At 49.4% G+C, this 23,642-nt stretch overlaps 1 protein-coding gene across 3 annotated transcripts in view; it reads left to right on the plus strand.

The window, feature by feature from the left end:
* The first annotated feature begins 6,314 nt into the window (after nucleotides 1-6,314).
* The window catches only part of FGGY (FGGY carbohydrate kinase domain containing), a 367,685-nt gene continuing 350,357 nt past the window's right edge, over nucleotides 6,315-23,642 (plus strand). For 2 of the 3 annotated variants that reach the window (XR_012247734.1, XM_073643734.1), the window contains exon 1: nucleotides 6,315-6,434. The gene's annotated coding sequence lies outside the window, so the exon portion shown is untranslated. The remainder of the gene's footprint in view (nucleotides 6,435-23,642) is intronic. The other variant, XM_073643735.1, reaches the window with a different exon arrangement.

A 23,642-nucleotide genomic window follows, 5' to 3' on the forward strand; every position in this document is an offset into this window, starting at 1 on the left:
AGCGCACAGCCCCCCAGCAAGCAAGAAACAGCGAGGCTGAGGAACGATGTGCTTCTGAGCACTGAAGATGAATACACCCCTTTATGATGGAAACAGACAGAAAAGGTTCCCAGTGCAAGAGCAACATATCATAATTACCAATTCTTCCTGCTTTGAAGGTGTTAGTGGCCCCCTTACCTCTTGGGCCCCTATGCAGCCCCACATGTTGCATCAATGAAGTTGACGCACCCCCTGGGCCATGTTCAAGGGATACCCGGAGCCGGATCTGTATGGGGGTAGTAGTCCTTGTGGCGGTGACCCGGTCCGTGCCCAGGGTGTCAAACTAAGTGGCAGTCAATGGCAGTAGATGTTAATTTGATCGACTACGCCACCCGTTGAGTGCGGCTTTGAAGCCGCCACTGCAGAGCAGTCCCCTGAGGCCGGTGGTATATGTGCAGCAGTGATGGTATAACCCCCAACGGGAGAGGTATGGCCTCAGGGCAGCAGGTGTAGATGATGGGGGTTGTGATGATGCAGGAAGGAGAGGCAGAGTCAGGAGATGCAGTTTCAGGGTTTTTACTCACTGATGTTGCTTTAGTCACTCTGGCCTTGAGTGACCACCCGAGCCGTGCTGCGTCCACCAGGTGCGGGACTCGGCTAACCCCCAGGCAGTTCCGGAGCGTGGTCCTGAGCTTCCCTCTCACTCTCTTTCTCCTGGCCGTCCCCACCAGGGATCCACCTTTGTCCGGCTCCCTCGGGCCTCTTAGTGGTTGAACCTTCTCTGGCTTCCCTGGCCCTACTCGTGGTGTGCCTTCCTGGTGGATATGGTGAGGGTCGTGGCAAAACTTGACCACGACCTCCGGTTCCTGGTTAAGGGTTACTTCTGCCTCTGCCAGCTTGGGATCCGGTGCCCTTTTCTGCCAACCCTTCACCCTTTCTGGTCTGATTCTGGGTTCTTGGGGTTCCCTCTGTCTTTCTCTCTGGGTCCTTCTTACTCCTCTCTCTGCAGGCCTTGCTCTGGAGCTGGGCCCAGCCGGAGCCACAGCTCCCTGTCAGCCCTCCTGGCTGAGCTCCTCTGCTCTGCTTCTCCTCAGGCTCTCTGACCAAAGACCCTATTCTAAGATGGTGCCCACCTTATATACTCCCTCTATGTGTGAGCCCAGGTGACCAGCACCCAATGGGCTCCTAGCTTTACCCAGACTACTCCCCCTATCTGCACCTACACTACTGAGATGTTCCACCCCCCCTCCAACTCCTGCCAGGGACAGACGCTGTCGTACCTGCACATATACTGGTGGGAGTACCGTTGTTCTGTCCCCCGGAAATGGGATGTATGTAGTGCATGCAGCCTACTAAGCTCAGTTCCACACTCCATCCTTACCCGGGAGTGGAATACCACACCACTGGGTCGAGGTGTAATACCCCTGTAGCAGCCGAGTCCTCAGGGTGCTACATTCCCCCCTGGTAAATCACAGCACGTCCTCGGGCTGTAAAAGAGCAAAAACATAAAACATACAAACTTTTTAAAGTGCACTACATATAAAATATATAAACAGTAACCTTCAATCATCCCTTTATGGGAGGTACTTCTCTTTTAAAATGTTACTAACATAAAATGTTACGGACACATCATAAAATAATATTAACTCTTTCAGCATAATAAAACTTTTCATATAAAACATTTTTGATCTCTGGCCACTTGTGCAAATTGTGACCAGGTAAGTGCCACAGTCTCTGGTAGAAAAAACAGTTTCCTATAAAACCAGTAGGGGGCGCTTTAAGAAGCGCAACTATTTACAAGAGATATGGCCGCTCTCAGTCCTCGGCCAGTGGGGAAAAGGGATGGCTGCTCACAGTCCTCAGCCTGTGGGGAGATGGGACACACTGGAACAGTTCACTGGTCCCAACGGGGACTATATCTTACTGGCAACAGTTATTGTACCTTCACGGGTAACTATTTACAGTGCTCCTACTGTACATCAGTGGCGACGTCCTCCTGCTCCTGCCTGAAGGTAATCTTCAGACCCGTCCGGGTCCTCTTGTTCCTCCTCACACCGCAGCTCCTCCTCAGTCAGGCGATGTACATGAAGGGCATAGGGTCCTTTGGCACACTGGTGCCGGGTGAAGGTGACCTCATCTCCCAGGTAAAGGTCACGACCTCTGTGTCCCTCCGGCAGATGGCTTTCTACGTCTCTGCGGGTGACAAAGACGTCGCCGGGGGTTCTGTGGTCCCGTATAAAACCCCACCCGTGCTCCATTTGGAATTTTATTACAGTCCCGCTGGCACGGGGACCGTGGGCAGTACGGGGGTTTCTGCGGGCCCGGCGCTTTTGCTCGGCGCTCTGGACTTGGAGCCGCTCCTCGCGGACCCGCCTCTCTCGTCGCTCCTTAGCAAAAACCTCCAATTGTTGCCGGCAGCACTCCGTACGCTGGGCTGCGGCTGCCCGGGTCTCCTCGGTGAATCCCATCAGGTCCTCACCGGTAGGGTCCCACTCAAATTGGGCGTCCTCCAACGGAAGCGGATCGAGTTTGGCGGGCGCAGGAGCCGGAATTAGAGGCTCATCCAGAGGCCGTTCCCTCCGGAATCGAGGGTGAATATATTCAGGTGGCCACACGAAGAGCAGCCCGTCCTGGGTGGTGTTTTGTGCGGAGCGGTCTTCGCCCAGACGGGGTGCTGTGGAGGCAGAGGGCGCTGTGGTGTCTGCGGGGCCCAGGGGCTCCTGGCCTTGCGTCCAGGCCGAAGGTAGTCTGAATACAAAGGGCGCTTTAAAGGCTGCGGCGCCCGGGTCTACCAGGCCTTGCGACCAGACCGGTGGCATGATGGAGGTAGAGGGCGCTGTGAAGACGGCGGCGCCCGGGGGTACTTGGCCTTGCGACCAGGCCGGGGGCGCTTCTTGCTTGGCCGCGCTCTGAGTCGAGGCGCATGACGTAGCAGGGGGCGTGGCCGCGGCTCCTGCCGCTTGAGGCCTAGCTCGGAGCGGTGACGATGCAGCAACGTGAGTGGTGAGTGGGGTCTCGGGCTCTGCGACGGGGAGCTGGGGCAGGCTTGCGACCATCGGGCACGGGGTGTTGTCGTCCCCATTACCTGCTCCCTTTTCTTCAACTCCTTCCGCGGCGTCGTCTCCGGCCGTCGTCCCTCCTGCACCTTCCTCAGAGGCGGACATGCTCCTTGTCGTGGGTGGCGTGCTTCGCTGGCGGGTTCCAGCCTGCTGGGCCATCTCCTTGCTCCACTCCGCCAGCGCTTCCTGCTGTACCCGGGCCATCTTCCGTGCGAGGCCCTCCAGCGCGGTCTGTGCACGCTCCCGATCTCCGGGGAGCTGCGCCAGGATCTCCAGCAGGCCTTCTGGAGTGGCGGCCTGCAACAGGCTCCTGACCACAGGGTCGGTGCTGCCTGACTCTCCCTCCATCTCCGGGTGTGTTCTCTCTAGACTCCCCCAAGCTGCTCCCATCTTCTCTCTTTTGTTCTGTATCCGCCCCCATTGAGGGCGGTCCTGGGGCAACTTGGTGATTGTCAGTTCCAGGGGCAGACCCCCCACGCTGATGGACATCTCAATCATTGCAGCCTCTGCTGGTGGGGGTGGTCTTCGTTTTTGGCGCCATTCTTGGTCCTGGCCCACGATGGGAGGTGGCCTCTTGCCACCCTCTGGCACGCCCATAATGGCGTCCGCTCTGCCAGGGCGGGAAATCTTCTCAGATGGCGGGAACCGCTTCCCAATGGCGGGAAACTCTGTGGATGGCGGGAAAAGACTGCAGATGGCGGGCAAACGGCGGGAAACGATCCGAGATGGCGTCCGATGGCGGGGACCCTCCGGAATTGGCGGGAGACTTCTTTTTGAGGTAAATGTGAACTTTTCTTCAGGCACGCAGTACCCGGTGGTTGCGGGCACGTTATCCTGCCGACTACGCCAAAAGTTGACGCACCCCCTGGGCCATGTTCAAGGGATACCCGGAGCCGGATCTCTATGGGGGTAGTAGTCCTTGTGGCGGTGACCCGGTCCGTGCCCAGGGTGTCAAACTAAGTGGCAGTCTATGGCAGTAGATGTTAATTTGATCGACTACGCCACCCGTTGAGTGCGGCTTTGAAGCCGCCGCTGCAGAGCAGTCCGCTGAGGCCGGTGGTATATGTGCAGCAGTGATGGTATAACCCCCAACGGGAGAGGTATGGCCTCAGGGCAGCAGGTGTAGATGATGGGGGTTGTGATGATGCAGGAAGGAGAGGCAGAGTCAGGAGATGCAGTTTCAGGGTTTTTACTCACTGATGTTGCTTTAGTCACTCTGGCCTTGAGTGACCACCCGAGCCGTGCTGCGTCCACCAGGTGCGGGACTCGGCTAACCCCCAGGCAGTTCCGGAGCGTGGTCCTGAGCTTCCCTCTCACTCTCTTTCTCCTGGCCGTCCCCACCAGGGATCCACCTTTGTCTGGCTCCCTCGGGCCTCTTAGTGGTTGAACCTTCTCTGGCTTCCCTGGCCCTACTCGTGGTGTGCCTTCCTGGTGGATATGGTGAGGGTCGTGGCAAAACTTGACCACGACCTCCGGTTCCTGGTTAAGGGTTACTTCTGCCTCTGCCAGCTTGGGATCCGGTGCCCTTTTCTGCCAACCCTTCACCCTTTCTGGTCTGATTCTGGGTTCTTGGGGTTCCCTCTGTCTTTCTCTCTGGGTCCTTCTTACTCCTCTCTCTGCAGGCCTTGCTCTGGAGCTGGGCCCAGCCGGAGCCACAGCTCCCTGTCAGCCCTCCTGGCTGAGCTCCTCTGCTCTGCTTCTCCTCAGGCTCTCTGACCAAAGACCCTATTCTAAGATGGTGCCCACCTTATATACTCCCTCTATGTGTGAGCCCAGGTGACCAGCACCCAATGGGCTCCTAGCTTTACCCAGACTACTCCCCCTATCTGCCCCTACACTACTGGGATGTTCCACCCCCCCTCCCACTCCAGCCAGGGACAGACGCTGTCGTACCTGCACATATACTGGTGGGAGTACCGTTGTTCTGTCCCCCGGAAATGGGATGTATGTAGTGCATGCAGCCTACTAAGCTCAGTTCCACACTCCATCCTTACCCGGGAGTGGAATACCACACCTCTGGGTCGAGGTGTAATACCCCTGTAGCAGCCGAGTCCTCAGGGTGCTACAATATGTCCGCTCCTGATGAAGAACCAGTCACTCCGACAGCAACAATGGGGTGGACTGACAAATTGGGCAGCCCTCAAGGATTTATAGCCAGAAGACCCTGGTGACTAAAGAAATATAAATGACACAAATTGAAGGTATTCCCCAGGCACAAGTATATTATAGCATAATGGTAACAGATAGTGTCACGGGTGTGTCAGATGTAATAGACAGTCGCTCTGGATCTGGCTGTAGTAGATCACTGCGCTTGGCACCTTCTTAATCCTTTTTCCTTTAAGACCCAGCAGTGACACCCCTCATGCTGCTGATTGACACACCCTTGATTGGGAGTTAAAAGCGCTCAGTTTGCTCCAGGCAATCGCTGGTGATACTTCTATATACCTTTGTGCATGCTTGGAGCACTAGCTGTTGGCTGGCTTCTTCTCTGGTGCCCTTGGAGGACAGTTGGCATTACTCCTCTGGTCTCTGCTCAAGCTAAGTTTATCCCTTTTATTTGTCTACCTTGTTGTCTTTAGTTTGTAGTGGGGCCTGACCAGTGCTCACCCCTCCCCCTCCCTATCTAGGGACAAGCTCTAGAGACATTCAGGGCTTAGGTTCCTTCTCAGTGATAGGTGCGGAACCTATATAGGGATGGTAGGGTAGGCAGGGTGATATTAGATCTGCCTAGGGGTCTCCACTCCCCCTTTCCCTAGTGTTTGGGCTTCCTCCTCCTCTTCCCTTCGTGTTGCACTTAGTCTTTCCCACACCTTGCACGACAGATAGACGTATATTGAAGTTCTTGGGTACCAGGGTCCCCGTTGAAGCAGCTACCTTTGATTTACTCTCAATAGCTGCACCCTGTTACCTCCCCTGGCTGTTCCCTAGAGATAACACAGTTTATTTGGTGATACATAGTAACAGTGAATACCTAAATATTTGTATAAGAAGTTTCCCCAAATTCCCAAGGACTCCGAACAAATAAAATGTTTCTTTATTTAGATTTAATAAGTTGATATTAGACCTGGAAAATCTGCACAAGGGACGTGATGATGTGTAGACAAGTCAGGCCTGTCTGCTGCGGCAGAGCCGAGCTCTATACAACCCCGCAGACCCCCCATCCAACATCTGCTGGAAAAGCTAAAGCATCAGACACAGGCGGGGTTACAGTGTAACCTCAGACTGTCTGCCCCAGGGCAAAGTGCATAGAAATCTGAGCCAATCCTAGATTGTGTACAGACGACCAATCAGTAACAATCTGACAAAAGACACAGAAACTGCAGCTTTAGAGGAAGCTGAGACAGAAACATTGTAACAATCTGCTGTGAAAGTAACCACTGTATTCTGTGCCTGCAAGTAAGTGTCTGCTACACATCATCCTCTCCAGAGCACCATGCTGAGTGATTTACCCTTGGGAAATAACATTAATAGCCATTTCCTAATTTATGCCTATTATCAGAATTACTCTCTTTACGAGTAGAGACCTCTCTCTGTTACACTTGAAGGGGTCGTCATACAGAGGAGCCTATAGTCTGTCTCTGGCTTTGTATGGTAATTAGAGTTGTGAATAAACCACACAGACATTAGGGCTGGGTGCGGATGATACCTCTGCATCTACAGCGATCACCCGAGCAGCATTTCAGGGAATTTTTCCATATGCAATTGTCTAATGTAATGAATTGTAAAAAAAAGATCCAAAATAAGTCACTGGGATACACTGCGAGTCTGAACCCCCAAAAAATGTAACTGAAATCCAGTAAAGTGACAATGCTGCTACTAAAATGCCTATGCTTATATTTACAATATATTACATTACATACCCTGTACTGTTTCTGAGGTACATCATGCATTACACTCCAGAGCTGCACTCACTATTCTGCTGGTGCAGTCACTGTGTACATACATTACATTACTGATCCTGTATTGATCCTGAATTACATCCTGTATTATACTCCAGAGCTGCACTCACTATTCTGCTGGTGCAGTCACTGTGTACATACATTACATTACTGATCCTGAGTTACATCCTGTATTATACTCCAGAGCTTCACTCACTATTCTGCTGGTGCAGTCACTGCGTACATACATTACATTACTGATCCTGTACTGATCCTCCTGAGTTACATCCTGTATTATACTCCAGAGCTGCACTCACTATTCTGCTGGTGCAGTCACTGTGTACATACATTATATTACTGATCCTGTACTGATCCTGAGTTACATCCTGTATTATACCCAAGAGCTGCACTCACTATTCTGCTCGTGCAGTAACTGTGTACATAGATTACATTACTGATCCTGTACTGATCCTGAATTACATCCTTTATTATACCCCAGAGCTGCACTCACTATTCTGCTGGTGCAGGCACTGTGTACATACATTACATTACTGATCCTGTACTGATCCTGAGTTACATCCTTTATTATACCCCAGAGCTGCACTCACTATTCTGCTGGTGCAGTCATTGTGTACATACATTACATTACTGATCCTGTATTGATCCTGAATTACATCCTGTATTATACTCCAGAGCTGCACTCACTATTCTGCTGGTGGAGTCACTGTGTACATACATTACATTACTCATCCTGTACTGATCCTGAGTTACCTCTTGTATTATACTCCAGAGCTGCACTCACTATTCTGCTGGTGCAATCACTGTGTACATACATTACATTACTCATCCTGTACTGATCCTGAGTTACCTCTTGTATTATACTCCAGAGCTGCACTTACTATTCTGCTGATGGAATCACACTGTACATACATTACATTACTGATCCTGAGTTACATCCTGTATTATACTCCAGAGCTGCACTCACTATTCTGCTGGTGCAGTCACTGTGTACATACATTACATTACTGATCCTGTACTGATCCTGAGTTACATCCTGTATTATACTCCAGAGCTGCACTCACTATTCTGCTGGTACAGTCACTGTGTTTATACATTACATTACTGATCCTGAGTTACATCCTGTATTATACTCCAGAGCTGCACTCACTATTCTGCTGGTGCAGTCACTGTGTACATACATTACATTACTCATCCTGTACTGATCCTGAGTTACATCCTGTATTATACTCCAGAGCTGCACTCACTATTCTGCTGGTGCAGTCACTGTGTACATACATTACATTACTGATCCTTAGTTGTATAGTCACATAGTGTTTTTACACATTTTGTTATCCTGTGATTATTGTGTGACTACATGTCCCAGCATGCTCTGCCAATAATATGTTGCACACGTTTATTTCCTGCCAGTTCCATAGAGAATGGTGCCCAGCACAACATCCTGCCCTGCAGAATGCCATTTTTGGTGCTTGTGTAAACCGTTGTCTTCCTCAGTACTCCTCCGCTCTGTCGCGGGCCTCACCTGCTTTGTGTATTTGCTGTCCGTTGGATGGCAGCCTACTTAGACATGTGCATATTTAATATTGACTGAGAGGCGGCTTCTTAAAATGGCCCAGTCAATATTTAGCTTTCATTATGGTGATGACTGGAACTCTTTCAAGGGATGTTTTGAACCTGAGAAGCAGTAAAATGTCTGTTCTCCAGACTTCGATAACACAAGGTGTGATTCCAGACCGCTGGGTGTTGTGACACTCCTGTGCTGGAGATCACTGCAAAAACAGTATTAACACTGCACCTACCACACTGCACTACAGCAGAACCCGGCCATAGGCTGAAATATAATTCATTATGAACATAGGTATTTTTATATTATGTTCATATTTCCAGATTATCAACCCTCTTTTATCATGTGATAAACTAGCGTCAGTGCTGGAGACTGGAGTAATAAAGGCAGAGAGCGTATATTATTTGGTCCCTGGCTCCACTGAGGCTACAATATCTACGTACCCCATCAATCATTGTGTTTCCTCCAGTCTTTTGATGTTAATATCTTTTAATTAGTGACTTTTGGATTTGCGACACATTCAACAAACAATTTGTGCCTTTTCTCAAGTTGTCTTTGGTTTCGTTTGTTTTCTGATTTTGACATCAATGCGGCTTTTCACGATGTTTTAGAAAGATTCATGAATCGTAACTTTCTAAAAAGTCGTAAAATTTGGTGCAGCTCTACACCAGTCACCCCCGGAGTGATTTTATGTACATCAGTTATTTTGGCACATTTTTGTAACATTTTGTGAAACATTTTGTAAAAAGATGCAAAAAAAAACAGTTAAAGACAGAAAAAAAACATGAAGGTCCTGATTCATCAAAACATTTTTTGAGTTGATGAAGAGGAGTGCTGGAGTAAGAGGCACCTGATTCATTAAAGGGGAGTACGACTCTTAATGAATCAGGTGTGTCTGACAAGTGGCGAGCTCCTCCATGTGCCGCACCACAAATCTTACTCCAGTCAGGAACTGGAGTAAAATTCCTGGCTTAAGGTACACCATAGCAAATCTGGCATAAAAGTGCCAAAAGTCCCAAAGGTTTTGTGCAACCTCGAGTTGCACAAAAATTTTATGACTTATCAAAGAGTTTTACAACAGATTTCTAGCAAAAAGCTTCTTAAGAATCAGGGCCAAAATACATGAATCGGGTGCGCTATTTTGATGAATTTGGAGCAAAAACCGTCAGTAAAAAAACACAAGTCAAAAAAGAAAATAAAAGTGACTTAAAAAATGCAAATGATGAATCGGCCCTACAGCTGCATCTCACTAAATTAGAATATCATCAAAAAGTTAATTTATTTCAGTTCTTCAATACAAAAAGTGAAACTCCTGTATTATATAGAGTCATTACACACAGAGGGATCTATTTCAAGTGTTTATTTCTGTTAATGTTGATGATTATGGCTTACAGCCAATGAAAACACAAAAGTCATTATCTCAGTAAATTAGAATACTTTATAACAACAGCTTGATAAATGATTTTAAAATCCGAAATGTTGTCCTACTGAATTGTCTGTTCAGTAAATGCTCTCAGTACTTGGTCGGGCTCCTTTTGCACCAATTACTGCATCAATGCAGCAATGTGGCATGGAGGCGATCAGCCTGTGGCCCTGCTGAGGGGTTATGGAGCCCAGGTGGCTTTGATAGCAGCCTTCAGCTCGTCTGCATTGTTGGCTCTGGGGTCTCTCATCTTCCTCTTGACAATACCCCATAGATTCTCTATAATAGATTCTCTATGGGGTTAAGGTCAGGCGAGTTTGCTGCCAATCAAGCACAGTGATCCTGCTGTGTGAAAACCAGGTATTGGTACTTTTGGCAGTGTGGACAGGGGCAAGTACTGCTGGAGAAATGACATTTCCATCTCCAAAAAGCTTGTCGGCAGAGGGAAGCATGAAGTGCTGTAAAATGTCCTGGTAGACGGCTGCGCTGACTTTGGTCTTGATAAAACACAGTGGACCTACACCAGCAGATGACATGGCTCCCCAAACCATCACTGATGGTGGAAACTTCTCACTAGACCTCAAGCAGTTTGGATTGTGGCCTCTCCACTCTTCCTCCAGACTCTGGGACCTTGTGGAGTGTGTCAATGACTGCCTTCTGGACATCTGTCAAGTCAGCAGTCTTCCCTATGATTGTGGAGCCTACTGAAACAGACTAATGGAGCTTTTTAAACGCTTAGGAAGCCTTTGCAGGTGTTTTTTGTTAATTACTGTAATTTACTGAGATAATGACTTTTGTGTTTTCATTAACAGAAATAAACACTTGAAATAGATCACTCTGTGCATAATGACTCTATATAATATATGGGATTCACTTTTTGTATTGAAGAACTGAAATAAATTAACTTTTTGATGATATTCTAATTTAGTGAGATGCACCTGTATGTCTTTTAGATCAAAAGAATCTGAAAGAATCACAAGTTGCATTATATTCAGTATAAATAAATGATAATCTATATGCTGCATTCCTAAATGTGTGCATTCTTCCTTCCTTCTTTCTTTCTTTCATTTCTTCTTTCTTTCTTTTTCATTTTTTAATCTTACTCCCACTCGTTCAACTTCCCCCCTTCACTTATTTCTTTCTTTCTTTCTTTCTTTCTTTCTCTTTCTTTCCTTTCTTCCTTCAATCCTCCAATCCTTTCTTTTTTTCTGCTATGCTGTCTTCTTTCCTTTATTTTTTCATTCAGTCTCTCCTTACTCTCTCTCTCCTTCCTTACTTCCTTTAATTCTTCTTTCCTTCTTCCTTTCATTTTTTCTCCCTTCCTTTCTTTCATTCTTCTTCCCTTCTTCATTCCCCTCCTCCTTTCTTCCTCCCTTCTTTATTCCCTTCCTCCTTTCTTCCTCCCTTCCTTTTTTTTCCTGCCATGCTCTCTTCTTACATTTTTCCTTCATTCTAACTGTCCTTACTGTCTCTCCTTTCTTTAAGTCTTAATACCTTCTTTCTTCCCTTCCTTCGTTCATTTCTTTTTCTCCCTTTCACCGTTCATTATTTCTTTCTCCCTCCATACTTTCCTTCCTTGAATCTTCCCCTCTTTCCTGTTTCCTTCCTACCTTCTTCCCTCTCTTCTTGTGCAGATGTGATCACAGACTAGCCAAGGCATTTTAGTAGACCAACAAAGCGAATAGCTTTGACATGATTGATTTAATCTTTGGAATCATCGATTGTCTTAGGAAGACGAATAACAGATAATAATTCCCATTTCCATTGTTGACATAATTGGAAGTAATAGGTTCATGTCAACTGCGGATAATCTACTGCGCCGGTTCCCATAGATGCGGCCTAGACGCCCATGGTACAAATGTTATGAATTGGCGCAAGGACAGATGGAAGAGATAAAACAATCATTCTGATAGTGCAGTGATCCGCATTGACCGCATCTCCATGGTGTCAGACTGGGTTTTGCATGCAGACGAGCTCTAGTTCCGCCGCCGTTGTCCTTTAAACAACCTCTGTAGCCCAGAATGCACTTAACTTGCATGGAGACTCGGATGAGAAATGATTAATATTCCCTTGTAGTTTATTTCAATGTTACATTTTACAAAGTTGCAGCTCGGAGAAGGCTGACAGCCCAATCTTAATTAAGATTCATTTTACAGAGAGTCTCTCTAAATGGAGGTCAGCAAGGCTTGTTTTGGAGTCAGCGACTGGCCTGCTCTCCTCTTGCTTTCAATCAAACTGTAGACGATAGAGAGAGAGAGAGAAAGAACATTTCCAAATTGATTTTACTTTATAAATTGCTTTCATTGCCCAGTATCTGGGGAGGAAAAAATAAAAGCAGATGTCCTACCAGCGCCAATTCTCAAATGCATGCTCTAGGACGATGTGATGGATGTGCTTAAAAGCTCCCCCATCCCCCACCACTCAGCCCTAATGCTGTGTACACATTTAATATGTTTGACCAATAATATTATAATATATCTGGACTATTAAGAATAGAAGAAATGTCTGGAAGAATTCCCAAACCTTCTTACTGGAGATTACTGTTAGTGGCCCATATTTCACTCTTATAATGGAGTGGCCTCCTATAGTGCTACCTGCCTGCTCTGGCCCCTATATCATAAATGTAAACTATTGGACTGCTATGGGGCTACAGGAACGAGGACACGGCCCTGGTTTGTGTTGTCCCTTTTGCTATATAAATTTTCAATCCATTTTACTTAAGATTACTATTAGTGACCCATATTTCACTGGTATATTGGAAAGGTGACCTAAATAATTACTTGCCTGCTTTAGCCTTAAACCATAAATGCAGACTGTATGGCTATCATATGGCCACTGGAACGAGGACGCAGCCCTGGTTTGTGCTGTTCCTTTTGATTTTTGTTATATAAATTCCCAAAACATTTTACACGTGTGAATGTGGCCTTAGTGCCTCTCTGACATTAAATACAATATACTGTGGGGGAAATAAGTATTTGATCCCTTGCTGTTTTTGTAAGTTTGCCCACTGATAAGACATGAACAGTCTATAATTTTAAGGGTAGGTTAATTTTAACATTGAGAGATAGAATATCCCCCCCAAAAAATCAAGAAAATCACATTGCATAAATTAGATAATTTTTTTTCCAGTTTGCAGTGAGAAATAAGTATTTGATCCCATACAAACCATTATGAGTTCTGGCTCCTACAGACCAGTTAGACGCTCCTAATCAGATCGTTGCCGGCATTAAAGACAGCTGTCTTACATAGTCACCTGTATAAAAGACTCCTGTCCACAGACTCAATTAATCAGTCAGACTCTAACCTCTACAACATGGGCAAGACCAAAGAGCTTTCTAAGGATGTCAGGGACAAGATCATAGACCTGCACAAAGCTGGAATGGGCTACAAAACCATCAGTAAGACGCTGGGCGAGAAGGAGACAACTGTTGGTGCAATAGTAAGAAAATGGAAGAAATACAAAATGACTGTCAATCGACATCTATCTCGGGCACCATGCAAAATCTCACCTCGTGGGGTATCATTGATCATGAGGAAGGTGAGAGATCAGCCTAAACTACACGGGGGGAACTTGTTAATCACCAAGAAACCATTGGTAACACATTACGCCTTAGGCTATGTGCCCACGTAGCAGATTTGATGGAGAGCGTTTTTGCCTCTCTCTGGCAGAAAAAAACGCATGCAGATTTACATGCAGATTTACATGCGTTTTTTCTGCCAGAGAGAAGCGTTTTTTCAGCGTTTTCGCATGCGTTTTTTCAAGCACTTTTCCAAGCGATTTTGAGCATCACTTGGAAAGTGCTTGACAAGTTGGTCACACAATATAAATCCATGCAACCGGTATGGATTTATATTGTATGACCAACTTAGATGCTTTAAATGCTGCATCTATAGTAAAAAAAAAAAAGAATTAAAAAGTTAAAAATAAAAAAAAACTGTATGCTCACCTCTCCAGTCTCCTCCCGGCGGCGATCCTCTCTCTTCGGCGCCCCGCGGTGTACTGGCAGGATATGCGGTGACGTCATTTAGTCAGCTGATGGTCACGCAACCATCACCTGACCGCTGACGTCAGCGGTTGCGTGACCATCAGCTGACTAAATGACGTCACCACAGGTCCTGTAAGTACACCGCGGGACGCCGAGGAGAGAGGACGCCGCCGGGAGAAGACCAAAGAGGTGAGTATACAGTTTTTTTTTTATTTTTAACTTTTTTATTTCTTTTTTTCACCGCGTGGTAGCCGGGATGAAGAGGAGTTGTAGTCTCCTCTTCATCCTGGGTACCACACGCACCGCGATTACGCTACAAATTTGCGGCCATTGAATTTAATTGAAACGCAGCAAATCCACATATATTGTACCTGTGGGTTTGCTTCAATGTTCCTCAATGGCCGCGAATTTGCAGCATAATCACGGTAGAAATGGTCATGCTGTGTTTTGCAACGCAATGCGAATTCGGGGCGCTAATTAGCGCATCATGTGTACAGCACATCCGAATTCACATTGCTTTGCATGGCAGACGATTTTACAAGCCTTTTCGCGGCCGTAAAAATGCCGCAAAAACGCTACGTGGGCACATGGCCTTAAAGGTTTAAAATCCTGTAGTGCCCACAAGGTCCCCCTGCTCAAGAAGGCACATGTGCAGGCCCGTCTGAAGTTTGCCAATGAACACCTGGATGATTCTGTGAGTTATTGGGAGAAGGTGCTGTGGTCAGATGAGACAAAAATTTAGCTCTTTGGCATTAACTCAACTCGCTGTGTTTGGAGGAAGAAGAAGGTGAGTACAATCCTAAGAACATTGTCTCAACCATGAAGCATAGTGGGGGAAACATTATCCTTTGGGGGCGCTTTTCTGCAAAGGGGACATGACTGTTATGATCTGCAACAAGTACTAAGGAAAGAAAGGAGAAAGCTATCCCTACTTTAAGACTAAGCTGAATCCCTACGATGTAGCGGGCTGCCTGTTCCTTGCAAACAGACCCGCCTTAGTCCTTGGCTAGTCTGAACGAAGACCTATAGCATAAGGGGAGGGGTCCCTAAAAGAACTAAGGACTGGAACAAAAATGGGACACCTCCTAAACAGAGAAGTTGTTGCAGAGCACAAAAAGATAAACTGAAAAAAGGTACTAGAGGTCCCAGAAGGACCAAGCGAACTGACAGAGAAAGGCACCGAAGCACCTGGCTAGCAAAACAGTCAAACAACACTGAAGTACAGCACAGCCAAAAGGGCGGAGCTGGAATATAAAGGCAGATGGTCACGTGACCGCAAAACACAAGATGGAAAAAACAAACAGGAGGGTTCTAACAATGACGACTGCACCGTACTGAAGGGAAGATGGATGGGGTCATATATAGTGAAATTTTGGCCAACAACCTCTTTCCCTCAGTAAGAGCATTGAAGATGGGTCGTGGCTGGGTCTTCCAGAAAGACAATGACCCAAAACATACAGCCAAGGCAACAAAGGAATGGCTCAAAAAGAAGCACATTAAGGTAATGGAGTGGCCTAGCCAGTCTCCACACCTTAATCCCATAGAAAACTTATGGAGGGAGTTGAAGCTCCGGGTTGCCAAGCGACAGCCTCAAAATCTTAATGATTTAGAGATGATCTGCGAAGAGGAGTGGACCAAAATTCCTCCTGACTAGTGATGAGCGAGCACTAAAATGCTCGGATACTCATTGCTCGGGTCGAGCAAATTGGAATACTCGGGTGCTCGACCCGAGCAACAAGCCCAATGTAAGTCTATGGGAAACTAGAGCATTTTTCAGGCGGCTCCCCCCGGCTGTCTGCAGAGGGCCTAAAAATTGCCCAAATCGATGGGAACAGTGCTCAAATGACATGGGGACAGCATGGGGAAGACCCCTGGAAGCATTTCTGACTCCCAGATCACTGCTGTCAGCAACTTTGTCAGAGTATTATGCCACTTGTACGGACTCACAATAAAACATACAAAAACGAAACCAAAATGGATTTTCCAGGGAAATATGTTAAGGAACATCCTTTCCAGGGTTATGACTTGTATATAAGACAAAATAAATAACCAAAAGCAAAAATACTCCTCCACAACTTGGGCTATGTTCACACGTAGCGTTTTGGATGCGTTTTTGCACTTTTGAATTGCTTTCAACCAAGACAAATGCATTCACCAGGAAATGTCATTTTAACATTTTACAACCTTATCTGGCCATGTGGTGTGTGACACATCATCAGACACATGCATACAGTGCTGAAAAGACATGGGAACAGCATGGGGAAGACCCCTGGAAGCAGATCACTGCTGTCAGCAACGTTGTCAGAGGTATTACGCCACTTTTACAGATTCACAATAAAACATACAAAAACGAAACCAAAATAGATTTTCCTGGGAAATATGTTAAGGAACATCCTTTCCAGGGTAATGACTTGTATATAAGGCAAAATAAATAACCAAAAACAAAAATACTCCTCCACAACTTGTGTTATGTTCACACGTAGCGTTTTTGATGCGTTTTTACACTTTTGCATTGCTTTCAACCAAGACAAATGCATTCATCAGGAAATGTCATTTTAACATTTTACAACCTTATCTGGCCATGTGGTGTGTGACACATCATCAGACACATGCATACAGTGCTGAAAAGACATGGGAACAGCATGGGGAAGACCTTTGGAAGCATCTCTGACTCCCAGGTCACTGCCTAAAAGTGTGCCCATCATAAGTGATCCTTGGCGCATGCGAAGATGCCTCCCGCCATGCACCTGTTGTTGCAGTCTTGCAACAATCACCGTCCACGTCCTTGTCCAACTGCAGCGTTCAGTTGTCCCTACCCCATTCCTTGGAATGCACTGGCATAGAGGGAAACCGTATCTACTCTGCGTGTCATTTCTCCCAGGAAGTCCTGTAATGCAGCTTGTTGCAGGAGCAATGGCAGCCCGTCCAACGTCAACTTGCCCTTGTCGGTGGTGCTTTGACACACACATCTTTCTTTGCGCATTTAATTTCTTGAATACAGAGTTGGACAATGGCCTGATCTGTAAAATTTTGAGAAATAACATGCATAAGCATGGCCGATCCACATTAAAAAAGCAGCCATAGAGTGTCCGGGAACCTTCCCCCACACTTTTCTTAGCCAGGACTGCTTTTCGGCAGGGTTGGATGGGCCGACCAGAGAACCGGAGACTCCTCCGGCAGACCCTGGCTTCTCCTTCAGGAGAGTTCATAGTGCCGAGGTGAGGCCATGATGATGATAGAGGCCACCATCTGCTTAGTTTTCTGTTACTTGGAATGCAAGTGCAAGTATGCAGCCAGCCACCCACCCACCCGTAGGCCGCAACACTAAACTACCAGATTTCTGGGCTGCTCTTTGCACTTGAAATATGGCCTTTTAAGCTCGTGGAGGCGGAAGCTTTTCACAACCTCATGCCGGCGGCGGCCGGGTGTCCATACTCGGTCCCCAGCCACCACTATATTTCCCGGTATCGCCTCCGCCTTCAACAAGCACGGGTCCCACAACATTACGCGTCCCCTCCCCAGTGCACTTACTGGGAAGGACCACCTAATCACAAACACGTGGACAGGTGAATGTGGCCAGGGACGGTACGGAGCCAGTCCACAACTTTTTTTTGCTGAGAGTTGTATTTAGCTCGGTGATAGGACTGGCATAGAGGGAAACCGTATGTACCCTGCGTGTCATTTCTCCCAGAAAGTCCTCTAAAGCTTCTTGCACTTGAAATGTGGCCTGAACATTACTGCTGGTACTTTTCTGTGGGAATTTGCTTGCCTCCTACCAGCCTGGAATATTTCCAGCAAACTATGGTACAACGCCATGGTATTAGCACTGCCCCCAGTATACCAGTAGTGTTATGCACACGCCCGGACTGACTGGCATGTGCGTGATTAGTGATCCCACTGTGCCATGAACCAGAAAGTGCCTGGAGGGGCGTAACTAAGTATCAACCTGATCCGACCCAGGTCGCACGACGGCTACGACGCCGTGCACCAGGGAGGAACCGAGCAGAGGGACCAGTTGCCACTCCAGGTCAGACCCCGGACACGGCTGTTGACCCACACCGGGGAATACAGAAACAGGCAGGTTAGAGCACAGGCTGGGTAGGGTCCAGTACAGATTGGGAGACGGGTTCAGAGCCGCAGATGCGGTAATCAAGCAGAGTATAGCGAAACCGCAGGTGCGGTGGACAAGACTCAGCAGAGCGAAACCGCAGGTGCGGTGGACAAGGCTGAGCAGAGCGAATCTGCAGGTGCGGTGGACAGGGCTGAGCAGAGCGAAACAGCAGGTGCGGTGGACAGGGCTGAGCAGAGCAAAACCGCAGGTGCGGTGGACAGGGCTGAGCAGAGCGAAACTGCAGGTGCGGTGGACAAGGCTAAGCAGAGCGAAACTGCAGGTGCGGTGGACAGGGCTGAGCAGAGCGAAACAGCAGGTGCGGTGGACAGGGCTGAGCAGAGCAAAACCGCAGGTGCGGTGGACAGGGCTGAGCAGAGCGAAACCGCAGGTGCGGTGGACAAGGCTGAGCAGAGCGAAACCGCAGGTGCGGTGGACAAGGCAGAGCAGAGCGAAACCGCAGGTGCGGTGGACAAGGCAGAGCAGAGTGAAACCGCAGATGCGGTGAACAAGGCTGAGCAGAGCGAAACCGCAGGTGCGGTGGACAAGGCTGAGCAGAGCGAAACCGCAGGTGCGGTGGACAAGGCTGAGCAGAGCGAAACCGCAGGTGCGGTGGACAAGGCAGAGCGGGCAGGAACCGCCGAAGCGGTAAGTAAGGCAGGACAGAGATAAACCGCCGGGGCGGTAAGCAAGGCAGAGCAGGGGGGAAACCGCCGAAGCGGTGAGCAAAGACAGAGCAGAGGGGACAGGGCTCTGTTCAAACGGAACAGACTGGAAGGGAAAGGCAGAACCAGATACAAACGAGGTACTTGCAAAGAAGTAACGAGTGGACTCCAAACTCACAAAAGGAAGTACAGCAACAACGAGTAGGAGTTAGGTGCAGGTTCAGACTCTGCAGAAAAAGGGAAGGTACAGACATAGGGAAAAACAGGTAACAGGCTAGGAGAGTGTTCAGACAGGAACTGAGTCTGGGTATGCGGCCCCCAGAATGGCGGACAAACAGGCTAGAAGACACAGATGACAGGTCTGGGTATGTGGCCCCCAGAAGGCAGGACGAACAGGCTAGGAGCGTGTTCAGACAGGCCTGGGAATACAGCCTCCAGGAAGGCGGACAGGCAGGAAAAACAGAACGGGACCTGGCACATCAGAGGCTAGGAGCTCTCTGAGGGTAAGAGTTGCTCAGGCACCAGCTTCAAGGTGGAGCTGGTTTAAATATCTAGTGACAGAAAGCAATAGGCTGGGGACGCATTAGGGGTGTGCCCACAGCAGCTACAAGAAACAGGAAGTAACCGGGCCGCCGCCCTAAGCAGTCAGAACACAGACAAGCAGACAGCATGAATAGAAGCCAGGCTAGCAGACTGGACTGAAGATCAAGTTTGCGATCTTGCATACTGGGAGATGGTGCACTATGCAAGCCCACCACCAGGTATGTTACAGTACCCCCCCTCTTTACGCCCCCTCTTCTTCAAGCCTGCAAGAGTGTTCCGCAGAGAATTTGGAGGCCAATCCTTCTCTTGAAGAGGATTACCTCTTCTGTCCACTAGAGGAAGCGAAACTGGTCTCATCATCTTGGTAACTAGGATGCTTCCTCCCATCAAGCCATCCTCAGCAACAGATGAAGTGGGTGAAGTACCAGGAACTGCACACAGGAAAGTCTCTCTCCATTTATTATTAGATAGCACCCCGGTGGATTCAGGAAACAACTGGAGGTCCTCTGCCTGGTTGGAGGGGTGCAGAGACTTGGGGGTAACCATCGCCATGACGTATACTTTGCCAAGCTTACTGGATGTAGTGGGCAGTGTACCACGTACAGGGTGTAGGAAAGTCTCTCTTCCTTTGTAATCAGGTAGCACCCCGGAGGATTCAGGAGACAACTGGAGGTCCTCCGCCAGGTTGAAGGGGTGCAGAGACTCGGGGATAACCACAGCTTTGGAGTACACTTTGTCAAGCTCACTGGATGAAGTGGGCGAGGTATCAGGTACAGGGTGTAGGAAAGTCTCACTCCAATTGTTACCAGGTAGCACCCCAGGGAATTCAGGAGACAACTGGAGGTCCTCCGCCTGGTTGGAGGGATGCAGAGACTCGGGGTAACCACTGCTTCGGGGTACACCTGGTCAAGCTCACTGGATGAAGTGGGCGAGGTATCAGGTACAAGGAGTAGGAAAGTCTCTCTCCATTTGTTATCAGGTAGCACCCCGGAGGATTCAGGAGGCAACTGGAGGTCCTCCGCCTAGTTGGAGGGGTGCAGAGACTTGGGGGTATCCACCGCCTTGATGGACGTAAGACCAGATTTACTAGAGATGGAGGGTCCTTGCTTTGGGACCATCTTCAATCTGGTTTCAGAGATGACCTGTCTGTGAGGCGGGGCGGTACCTGAAGCCAGATCATTGGTACAATCGTCTAGACTGTGTGGGGACATTGCCTCCACTTCTCTTTCTTCGGAGACTTCAGCGCACAGCGAGTCAGCGACTAGTAGATCTGGTGAAGAAGAAGTAGACATTGCTGACTGTCCTGAAGATATGGGGACTGGACACCCCTTATACCTTAGCAGTCCCCCAGGATACACCATACAAGGTCTCCAGACCTGGGTGGGCACTAGATCTCTCGGCTCTGGACGACTTGTGGGTAAACCAGTCAGCACCTGAAATGAAAGCTTCTTCAAGTGTAATGCTCCAATCGGGAGCTTAATTTGTGCAGACATCTTTTGACTGTTTCTGAGTAGGGCTCGTCCTTCCCCTGACAATGTCCAAACCGGCTTCTGGAGTTTTCGGACGGGAATCAAGCATAGATTCTTCAAGGCTTTATGACCGAAACTTCCGGTTAATCCGAGGCTTTCACTTGCCACGGAGACAGTCATGGTTATCTGTGGAGCGGAAACACTAACGCCAAGGGCAGCCTCTCCTACAGGCCTAATGTCTTGGGGTTCTCCAACCTTCGCTGGACAAAGACCGTCAGGGGGTCCCAAACAACCGCAGCGGGACAGCAATCCGATTTTGTGACTGAGTTCCGGCCTCTGCTTTGCCTGCCGAACATGGTCAACCTTCATGGATTCAGTGCGGGTAGCTGCTTCTACAGGCTGGGGAACAGGAGGTCTTTGGGAGGACAGAACCTGGCGTGATGGCTTGCCTCTACGCCTTGCACGTCTGGACTGATTCTTGAGGTTGGGAAGAGAAGTATTCTGTGGAGCATAGTCATCCTGTGAGGATTCTGGGTGGGCAGCAGTCTCTTCAGGCTGGAGAACTGGTGAGTTACCCACACACATTACCCATCGGGGCTGCTCCGGGATATTGGGAAGGGAAGCTTTAGCAGAGGCTTCAGGATTGGGGTCATCGAAGACCACTAGAAAGGCCACCAGGAAGGCCTGCAGGTCAAAGACGATAGGATCCCATGCTTCCCATAGGGGGGTGATCCATTTCAAGGCATCACCCGCTAGGTAGGACATCATAAATGCCACTTTAACCTGATCGGTAGGAAAATAGTGAGGATAGAACTTGAAATGCAGCATGCATTGCTCCACAAACGCACGACTTCGTTTTGGATCCCTGTAGTACCGTGGCGGATCCGCAGGAACGAGTGCTGATAACTCCATTGGGGCTGGTACGTAAATCGCCTGGACATCAGCTTGAGAAAAATTTTTTTTTTCCTGATGCACGTATTCGCTGGACACGGATTCAAAATGTCTCTGAGAGCGAAGGGCCGTGGGGCTCAACGGGAACCATGGTCTGAGCAAACTGTTATGCACACGCCCGGACTGACTGGTGTGTGCGTGATTAGTGATCCCACTGTGCCATGAACCGGAGAGTGCCTGGAGGGGTGTAACTAAGTATCAACCCGATCTGACCCAGGTCGCACGACGGCTACGACGCCGTGCACCAAGGAGGAACCGAGCAGAGGGACCAGGTGCCACTCCAGGTCAGACCCCGGACACGGCTGTTGACCCACACCGGGGAATACAGAAACAGGCAGGTTAGAGCACAGGCTGGGTAGGGTCCAGTACAGATTGGGAGACGGGTTCAGAGCCGCAGATGCGGTAATCAAGCAGAGTATAGCGAAACCGCAGGTGCGGTGGACAAGACTGAGCAGAGCGAAACCGCAGGTGCGGTGGACAAGGCTGAGCAGAGCGAATCTGCAGGTGCGGTGGACAAGGCTGAGCAGAGCGAATCTGCAGGTGCGGTGGACAAGGCTGAGCAGAGCGAAACCGCAGGTGCGGTGGACAGGACTGAGCAGAGCGAAACCGCAGGTGCGGTGGACAGGGCTGAGCAGAGCGAAACCGCAGGTGCGGTGGACAGGGCTGAGCAGAGCGAAACCACAGGTGCGGTGGACAGGGCTGAGCGGAGCGAAACCGCAGGTGCGGTGGACAGGGCTGAGCGGAGCGAAACCGCAGGTGCGGTGGACAGGGCTGAGCAGAGCGTAACCGCAGGTGCGGTGGACAGGGCTGAGCAGAGCGTAACCGCAGGTGCGGTGGACAGGGCTGAGCAGAGCGAAACCGCAGGTGCGGTGGACAGGGCTGAGCAGAGCGAAACCGCAGGTGCGGTGCACAGGGCTGAGCAGAGCGAAACCGCAGGTGCAGTGGACAAGGCTGAGCAGAGCGAAACCGCAGGTGTGGTGGACAAGGCTGAGCAGAGCGAAACCGCAGGTGCGGTGCACAGGGCTGAGCAGAGCGAAACCGCAGGTGCAGTGGACAAGGCTGAGCAGAGCGAAACCGCAGGTGTGGTGGACAAGGCTGAGCAGAGCGAAACCGCAGATGCGGTGGACAAGGCTGAGCAGAGTGAAACCGCAGGTGCAGTGCACAGGGCTGAGAAGAGCGAAACCGCAGGTGCGGTGCACAGGGCTGAGCAGAGCGAAACCGCAGGTGCGGTGCACAGGGCTGAGCAGAGCGAAACCGCAGGTGCGGTGGACAGGGCTGAGCAGAGCGAAACCGCAGGTGCGGTGGACAGGGCTGAGCAGAGCGAAACCACAGGTGCGGTGGACAGGGCTGAGCAGAGCGAAACCGCAGGTGCGGTGCACAGGGCTGAGCAGAGCGAAACCGCAGGTGCGGTGGACAAGGCTGAGCAGAGCGAAACCGCAGGTGTGGTGGACAAGGCTGAGCAGAGCGAAACCGCAGATGCGGTGGACAAGGCTGAGCAGAGTGAAACCGCAGGTGCAGTGCACAGGGCTGAGAAGAGCGAAACCGCAGGTGCGGTGCACAGGGCTGAGCAGAGCGAAACCGCAGGTGTGGTGGACAAGGCTGAGCAGAGCGAAACCGCAGGTGCGGTGGACAAGGCTGAGCAGAGCGAAACCGCAGATGCGGTGGACAAGGCTGAGCAGAGTGAAACCGCAGGTGCGGTGGACAAGGCAGAGCGGGCAGGAACCGCCGAAGCGGTAAGTAAGGCAGGGCAGAGATAAACCGCCGGGGCAGTAAGCAAGGCAGAGCAGGGGGGAAACCGCCGAAGCGGTGAGCAAAGACAGAGCAGAGGGGACAGGGCTCTGTTCACACGGAACAGATTGGAAGGGAAAGGCAGAACCAGATACACACACGAGATACTTGCAAAGAAGTAGCGAGTGGACTCCAAACTCACAAACGGAAGTACAGCGACAACGAGTAGGAGTTAGGTGCAGGTTCAGACTCTGCAGAAAAATGGAAGGTA

Source organism: Phyllobates terribilis, unplaced genomic scaffold, assembly GCF_046119375.1.
Source record: "Phyllobates terribilis strain yellow unplaced genomic scaffold, ASM4611937v1 Scaffold_8__6_contigs__length_399053987, whole genome shotgun sequence".
NCBI classification, from domain to species: domain Eukaryota; kingdom Metazoa; phylum Chordata; class Amphibia; order Anura; family Dendrobatidae; genus Phyllobates; species Phyllobates terribilis.